This window comes from Capsicum annuum, chromosome 5 (genome assembly GCF_002878395.1).
Source record: "Capsicum annuum cultivar UCD-10X-F1 chromosome 5, UCD10Xv1.1, whole genome shotgun sequence".
NCBI classification, from domain to species: domain Eukaryota; kingdom Viridiplantae; phylum Streptophyta; class Magnoliopsida; order Solanales; family Solanaceae; genus Capsicum; species Capsicum annuum.
Window position 1 is genome coordinate 8,444,209 of NC_061115.1, and position 7,929 is coordinate 8,452,137.

At 36.1% G+C, this 7,929-nt stretch overlaps 1 pseudogene; it reads left to right on the forward strand.

Moving 5' to 3' along the window:
• The first annotated feature begins 812 nt into the window (after window positions 1–812).
• LOC107871605 lies at window positions 813–1,885 on the forward strand (annotated as a pseudogene).
• The last annotated feature ends 6,044 nt before the right edge of the window (window positions 1,886–7,929 follow it).

Sequence of the window (7,929 nt, forward strand, 5' to 3'; positions counted from 1 at the left end):
ACATTGTGTACGTGACACAAAAATCTGTTAAAGGACAAGCTTTAGCTGATCACCTCACAAAAAATCTAGTAGATCAAGATTATAGGCCGCTCAAGACCTACTTTCCTGATGAAGAGGTGTTGTTTGCAGGAAAAGACATTTTAGAGTCATATGATGGATGGAGGATGTTTTTCGATGGAGCAGCGAACTTCAAAGGAGTCAGAATTGGAGCAGTCCTAGTTTTAGAAATAGGTCAGCACTACCCAATCTTGGCGAAGATAAGGTTTCCTTGCACAAATAACATGGCAGAATATGAGGCTTGCATTCTCGGGCTTAGGATGGCAGTAGACATGGACATTAAAGAGCTGTTGGTGATAGGAGATTCAAATTTGTTGATCCATCAAGTGCAAGGAGAATGGACCACCAAGAATGTTAAAATCTTTCCTTATGTACAGTGCGTTAAGGAATCGAGCAAAAGGTTTACGTAGATCGAATTCAAGCATGTCCATCAAATTCAAAATGAGTTTGCTGATGCCTTGGTGACACTATTTTCAATGATTCAGCATCCAGATAAGAATTACATCGATCCCATCAAAGTGGAGATACACAACCAACAAGTCTACTATTTCCATATAGATAAAGAGCCAGATAGAAAGTCGTGGTACTATGATATTAAGAGGTTACTTGGAGCAGGAGGATATCCAGAAGGCGCTACTGACAAGAAGAAGAGGACTTTAAGAAGGATGGCCAATCACTTCTTTCTCAATGGGGAAATCCTATATAGGATGACTCCAGACCTAGGATTGCTATGATGCGTTGATGCCACAGAGGCCATGATATTTTTAGAGGAGATACATACAGGAACTTGTGAACCCCACATCAATGGTTTCATACTTGCGAAGAAGATTTTGAGAGCTGGATACTTTTGGATGACTATGGAGAGGGATAGCATTCGATTCGTGCAGAAGTGTCACCAATGTCAAGTTCATGGAGACTTTATACAAGTTCCGCCAAATGAACTCAATGTGATGGGTTCTCCTTGGCCGTTTACTGTTTGGTGCATGGATGTTATTGGGCCCGTAGAGCCTCTTGCGTCCAATGGACACCATTTTATCTTGGTCGCTATCGACTACTTCACAAAGTGGGTTGAGGCCTCAACACATAAGGCTGTAACATAGAAGGTGGTAGCAGATTTTATTCACAAAACATAGTCTGTCGGTTTGGAATTCTAGAGTCAATCATAACAGATAATGGAGCCAATCTTAATAGCGACCTGATGAGAGAGATTTGCGAAAGGTTTAAGATCTCTCATCAAAATTCCACGACTTATCAACCAAAAATGAATGGAGCGGTTGAAGCTACAAACAAGAATATCAAGAGGATCTTGAGGAAAATAGTGGACGGTAATGGGGAATGGCATGAGAAGTTGCCATATGCTTTACTTGGATATCGCACCACAATCAGAACTTCTACTGGGGCAACTCCCTACAAGTTGGTTTATGGGTCGGAAGCAGTGATACCTGCAGAAGTAGAGATACCTTCATTGAGAGTCATTCAGGAGATTGGTCTAGACGATGCTGAATGGATTTATAGTAGGATCGAGCAGTTGATGCTCATTGATGAGAAGAGATTGGATGCAGTCTATCATGGTCAACTCTATCAAAATAGAATGATCAAAGCGTTCAACAAGAAAGTTAAGCCTCGTCGATTCACACCGGGAGAGTTAGTATTGAAGAAGATATTCCCTCTTGAAGATGAAGCCAAAGGAAAATTTACGCCAAATTGGCAAGGTCCTTACATAGTTCACCGAGTACTCTCAGGAGGAGCAGTAATCCTTGTAGAAATGGACGGCCCAATAAGCACAAAGGCGATCAACTCAGACGCCATCATGAAGTACTACATTTGAAGACATTAGGACTAGTTATTTTTGTGTACTTTTTACATTTTTCTCTAATGTAACAGAACTACGTATTAGCCTGATTTCCCATGGGGGGATACGTAGGCAGCCCACATAGGATTCAGTTTCCTTTAGAAAAAACCCAGAAAACATCATCCTTTCATATACTTAGAACTACGCTCCACCTGACTTCCCACAGCGGGATACGTAGGCAATCCACATCAGATTTGGTCCCCTTCATATTTTACCTTTTTATTGTACTAAACTACGACCTGATCTGATTTCGCTTGGATACGTAGGCACCTGAGTCAGGCTTGGTCATTGCATTAATTTACTTTATATTTTGTATCGAACTATGTTATGACCTGATTCCTATTTTAAGGATACATAGGCTGCCTGAGTTAGGCTCGGTCATTGTATTTCATATTTTCATTTCTCCTATTGTAATTGAACTACGTTATGACCTGATTCCTATTCTTAGGATACATAGGTAGCCTGAGTCAAGCTCGGTCACTGGACTGCATATTTTCACCTTTTTCATTGTATTTGAACTACACACAGACCTAATTCCTATCTTAAGGATACGTAGGCAACCTGAAAGGTTCAGTTTTACCTTAAGGAAAATCCCCTTTGTTCATAGTATAGCCTCAGAATATAAGAGATCTCACTGCCAGAATCGTCATAGCATCGACAGTCAGAACAGCTCCACCCGAAGGATGAAGCTACATGGGTCACGATCAACAAATGGAGGCCAATAGATTTTGAATCATGTCATAATCTAAAAATGACAAAGGATTACTATATATACTTAGTATATATGTAATATATTTGCGAAAACATATATACATATATATATATATATATATATATATATATATTTCACTATACTTTCAAATTTCCCACCTACTGAGACTCCAGATTTGAGAATGATTGAGCAACCGAGGGAGTGTTAGAGAATTCCGTAAACAAAGCCAGGATTTTCAAGTCGACACAAATAAACACCCCCTCCCAACTAAGAATATTTCTTTGAGCGCAGGAAAATAGTAATTGGAAAACTACATCAAGTCAAGATTTGGGATAGGATCAGGGGCATCATGTGGCTTACCACTACGAGATGAGCCAAATATTCTTCCCTTACTTTATTCTCTATAGATACATTTATACTAATCCTCACAAGCTCTAACAGTTTTATTCAAATTCTTTTGCAGGTACATTTTGAAGACCGGGGTCAAAAACTAAGAAAAAAGGATCCTCATAGGAAGATTAGGTTATTTACTTGTCCCAACAAAACTCTGCCAATCGGAGCCAACCACCTGAATGCGTCGAATAAATTTGCTAATCGAAGAATTATCATCTAACTACCCCGAATAACTCTGTAAATCGGAGAGTGTTATCTGACTTCGATGAAGTCAAGCTTCCACACTCCAAAGGACTGTATATAAGAAAATAAAGTCAAGCTTCGCATTCCAAAGGACTGTGTATAAGCAAATAAAGTCAAGTTTCCGCATTCCAAAGGACGGTACATAAGCAAACAAAGTCGAGCTTCTGCATTCTGAGGACTGTATATAAGCAAACAAAGTCGAGTTTCACATTTTGAAGACTGTACATAAGCAAACAAAGTCAAGCTTCCGCATTCCAAAGGACTACACATAAGCAAACAAAGTCTAGCTTCCGCATTCCGAGGACTGTATATAAGCAAAACAAAGTCAAGGTCCACATTTCGAAGACTGTACATAAGCAAGCAAAGTGATACTCTGCCATATCAAAGAATGCGAATGAGCAATACGAATCTCCGCTATATCGAAAGTTATACACCAGCAAGGGGGACGACCCACCACAAATCAAAGAATGTATATAAGCAAAGCAACACTCCGCCATATTAGAGAATTGCATTTCAGCAAACAAAGCACAGTCTGCCAATCAGAGGCCCACACCATAGCAAGTATGCAAGAAAGCCACTATCACAACAACATCAAGTTCCAGCAACAATACCGTTATCTTGTTCAGACTGAGGGCCGCCTTGACAAATACGAGGCAGTCTACCTTTGGGCAAATATCCCACCGTCAGAGTCTATTTACATTTCAGCCGACAGAAGCTATTTACATTTCAGCCGATGGAGGCTATTTACATTTTAGCCAACAGAGGCTATTTATATTTCAGCCGATGGAGGCTATTTATATTTCAGCCGACAGAGGCTATTATATTTCAGCCGATGGACGATCTTTACATTCAAGTAGCTGCTCAGCCGATGGAGGCTATTTACATTCAGGCTGACGGAGGCTATTTACATTTCAGTTAACGAAGGCTGTCTACATTTCAATTATTGCCCCTCCAGTCGAAGGCCTCCACAGACAGAGACAATATTAGTTTGAATATCTAAAATCTACACTTTACATTACAATTTTAATTTATAAATTTTCAAACAACAGTTACTTTTCACCCTGTTATCTGTTTTGCAGGACCATGCAGTACAACGTGGAACTACCCTCTTAGCAGCAAACTAGGGAAATCTAGCGGAATGTCAAGCATCCCTAGCTACGTCAAGGATTCTAACGAAGAAACTCAACTCGACTCAACTCAAGTTTTCATTTTTATAATTTTCTTTGTCATCACCCAGTGCCGTATTAGTCTGACACTAGGGTAATTTTTGAAAAAAAAACCGTTATCTTCTTTTCTCTCAAGATCCTCAGCAGATATCACTATCTAATGTCTCCTCATCCCCAGCTACTTCTTACAGCCCATTTCGGACTTGCACCCGTATCCATTTCATTTGTGCTGAAAGTTTGTTATCATCCTCGAAGGAACTCAATGTTACCATAATCCTACACTAGGGCAAATTTTGATATTCATCAAAATTTTGCTATAATTCGAACTACAAATGGCCTGATTTCTCGTGAAGCCCAAGATATATAGGCAGCTCGAGAACCGGAGCTCGACCATAATCTTCCAAACATCTTGTTTCACCCGAGATAAAATTGGTTACGTCAACATGATTTTCCAAAGATTTTCATTCAAATCTTTGGTCACTCAGGGGCAACTGTTGACATCCAATTTTGACTCACACCTTTTTCTTTAATTATTGTACCGATGCTCCTCGACCCTAAATAATTTTCAAAAATAAATTTAAAAATAATATTCGTATTTTTGTTTCTATTTCTACAATTTTTTAAAGAGAAATTTATTTTCTATCATAATATAAAATATTTTTATTAAATATATTTAAATATTTTAACGAATAAAAATATATATCTTTTGGTATTCACATTTACATTCTTTCTAATCTTTATTTTAGGGCGATACTGTGACCATATATATATATATATATATATATATATATATATATATATATTCTTATTACATAAAATATATATTTTATAAGTTGTACATATACTTTCTCATATTCTTGTTTTTATATATTATATTCTTATTTTCTACACGCACATATATATATGCCTATAATTTGTTAATATTAAATTGCAAAAAAAAGAGATATTAAATTGGACGCTTTAAGAATTATGTTTGTAATTTATATATGTTAAAACTAAAAAATAATTTTTAGGATATCAGGAAGCATCGATAAACTTAATTTCAGCAGAAAAAGAGCATTCGGACTAGCAATAATCCAATTTCATTTTTATTTCATTCGAGCCCAATTCTCATTTTATAAATTTTCAACCAAAAGCCCCAAATTAGCCCAAAACTCAGTACATATTCTATGTCCGCTTCGTCAGTTCGCCCCAACAAATACATTTTAACCTGATTCATCAATTTATTTTGATTCGAAGGATCCTAGAATTTTTAGTTGTTTTCTACTTTACATATGTGGGTATATATAATTTATTTTTATTTATTTAATTATCTAAAGTTAATTCGAACCGTCCGATCAAATATCGAACGGATAAAAATAATCATTTTAAGATCAACATTCCACATATCTATCCGTATATATAGCATTTTCCTTTTCTTATTTATACTATTATTTTTAAGAGGTAATGTATATATATATTTTTTATTTTATTTTATTTTTTTATTTTTATTTTTATTTTTTTTACATATTAAATTTGAACCGATCGATCAAATGATCGGACGGTCCAAAGTTTGGTCAAATATTTTTCAAATTTGTGCATTTAATAAACAACTCACTCATTTGCCAAAAGTCAGAAACACGTGTATACTCTTTCCAAGAATCCAGTGACATATCGCTTTCTTCCCAAGAATCAAAATCATTTTTCTCTCTTTTCTTCCTCCCCTTCTCCCTCATACCAAAATCGCAGCCCTAGTACTGCCATGGCTGCTACAATGCTCCCTATTCCATATCATCGATGGGTCACCATCCTTCATTACCCAAATCTCACAAAAATCAAACAGAGTTTCATCTCTCTTCTTCTTTCTCATTTCCACCACCCCCGAATCGGAGTAGCATAGCTGGACACCTGCCACCACCTATGAGAATCTCACCAAAATCAGCCCCTCCAGCTCACAAATCCTCAAAGAGCAGGAAAAATCAGTCTCAAATGCGTAAAAATGAATTAGAAACGGTTCAATCCATTATTTAAGAGTTCTAAAAAGTTGAGATATGGGGAGTGAAGGCTTTGATTCGAGTTCAAAATTCAAGTTCATTTTCCCACTATTTTCTTTATTTTTGTTGCCTCAAATCTGATTTTTGAATCCGGATTTTGCTATAAATACTTGTATTCTTTACCCATTGAAGGGAAGGAAAGATCTGAGAGAAAAAGGGGAGATAAAGATGGGTCTCAAAAGAACTGATAACTTTCTTTTCTATTGCTAATCGAGTTCCTCGAATCCAAGTTTAGCCATCGAATCTTGACGTGAAAGCCCCTGCTTTGTTTCACTCGAAAAGGTGAAAATCCATTTATTTATCCCCTTATCTTCGTCTATTTGATCTCTAGAATGTGTGATTTATTTTGAATTTTAAATTTGATGTTGTTGTCGATGTTCTTCATCTTGGCAGATAAATGTCATTTTAATTTGGAAAAGAAGAAACCACGTCCATGTTTGAATATCCAATTCTGTAAATATGCGCGTATGTGTATTTGGGATTTACTGGCTTTTTTGTGTGTGTGTGTATGTGTTCTTCCGAGTTACTGCTTCCCCAGAAGATTAAATTTTTGATCTGGTTTTGGGGCTATCGGAAGCAAATATTGAGGAAATTGTCTTATTCTTTTGTCTCCCTATTCGATCATGTTCTGTAAATATGTGCGTGTATGTTTCTATAGATATTGCCATTTGGGGTACCTGTAAATCAAGTTATGAATATGAACTCATTTAAATTCTTAAGACCTCCATTATTTTGAAAACATAGTGACATGATTTTTTCATTCTATTGCCAAACATAAGTGTAGGAAGACATGCGGGTCTCTTTGTTTAAACTATACTTCTTTACCTTTTATTTTTTGAGTTTTCATGAATACACAAGCTTGTTTAAGATTTTGTTAAGACTACATCGTTGTGGGTTTTCATTTTTTTCTAAAAATTTTATCGATGAATATAACTTTTCGGTCTAAAAATTTATTTCTTAAGGAGGTTCGAGAGTGAATATATGTGTCAGTGTTCATCTTGCTTATGTTATTTTCGATTTAGTATCAATTAGATTAAAATCATTGTCCCAGAGCATGATATTATTCTAAACTTTAATAGCTGTTATGTTTGCATAAGTGATGTTTTGTCCAACTTTAAAATATGTTTTTCGTATCATATTGAAAGGGAGTATCCTCCTTGTTCTTTCATTATCCCTCCTCTTAATTGACATGGTTACATAGTATTACATATGTGCTTAATTTAGTTTCATGATTAAGTAATTTGTCAAAATCTTTAATTATCTTTTAGTTGTTTTGTTTTGGTGACTGAACTTCTTCTTAGTATTTGGCTTGGGGCAGGAACTTTGTTACAGTAAACCGAAACTATAGTCAATTAGCCTTGGGCTCATTTTAATGAATGTTTGCTAATCCAAGTCAATTGTGTATTTCATTATTTGTCTTATTTTCTAATGTGTGAACAATACAAAATGATGTTGAGTTTCCTGTCTGCCCAT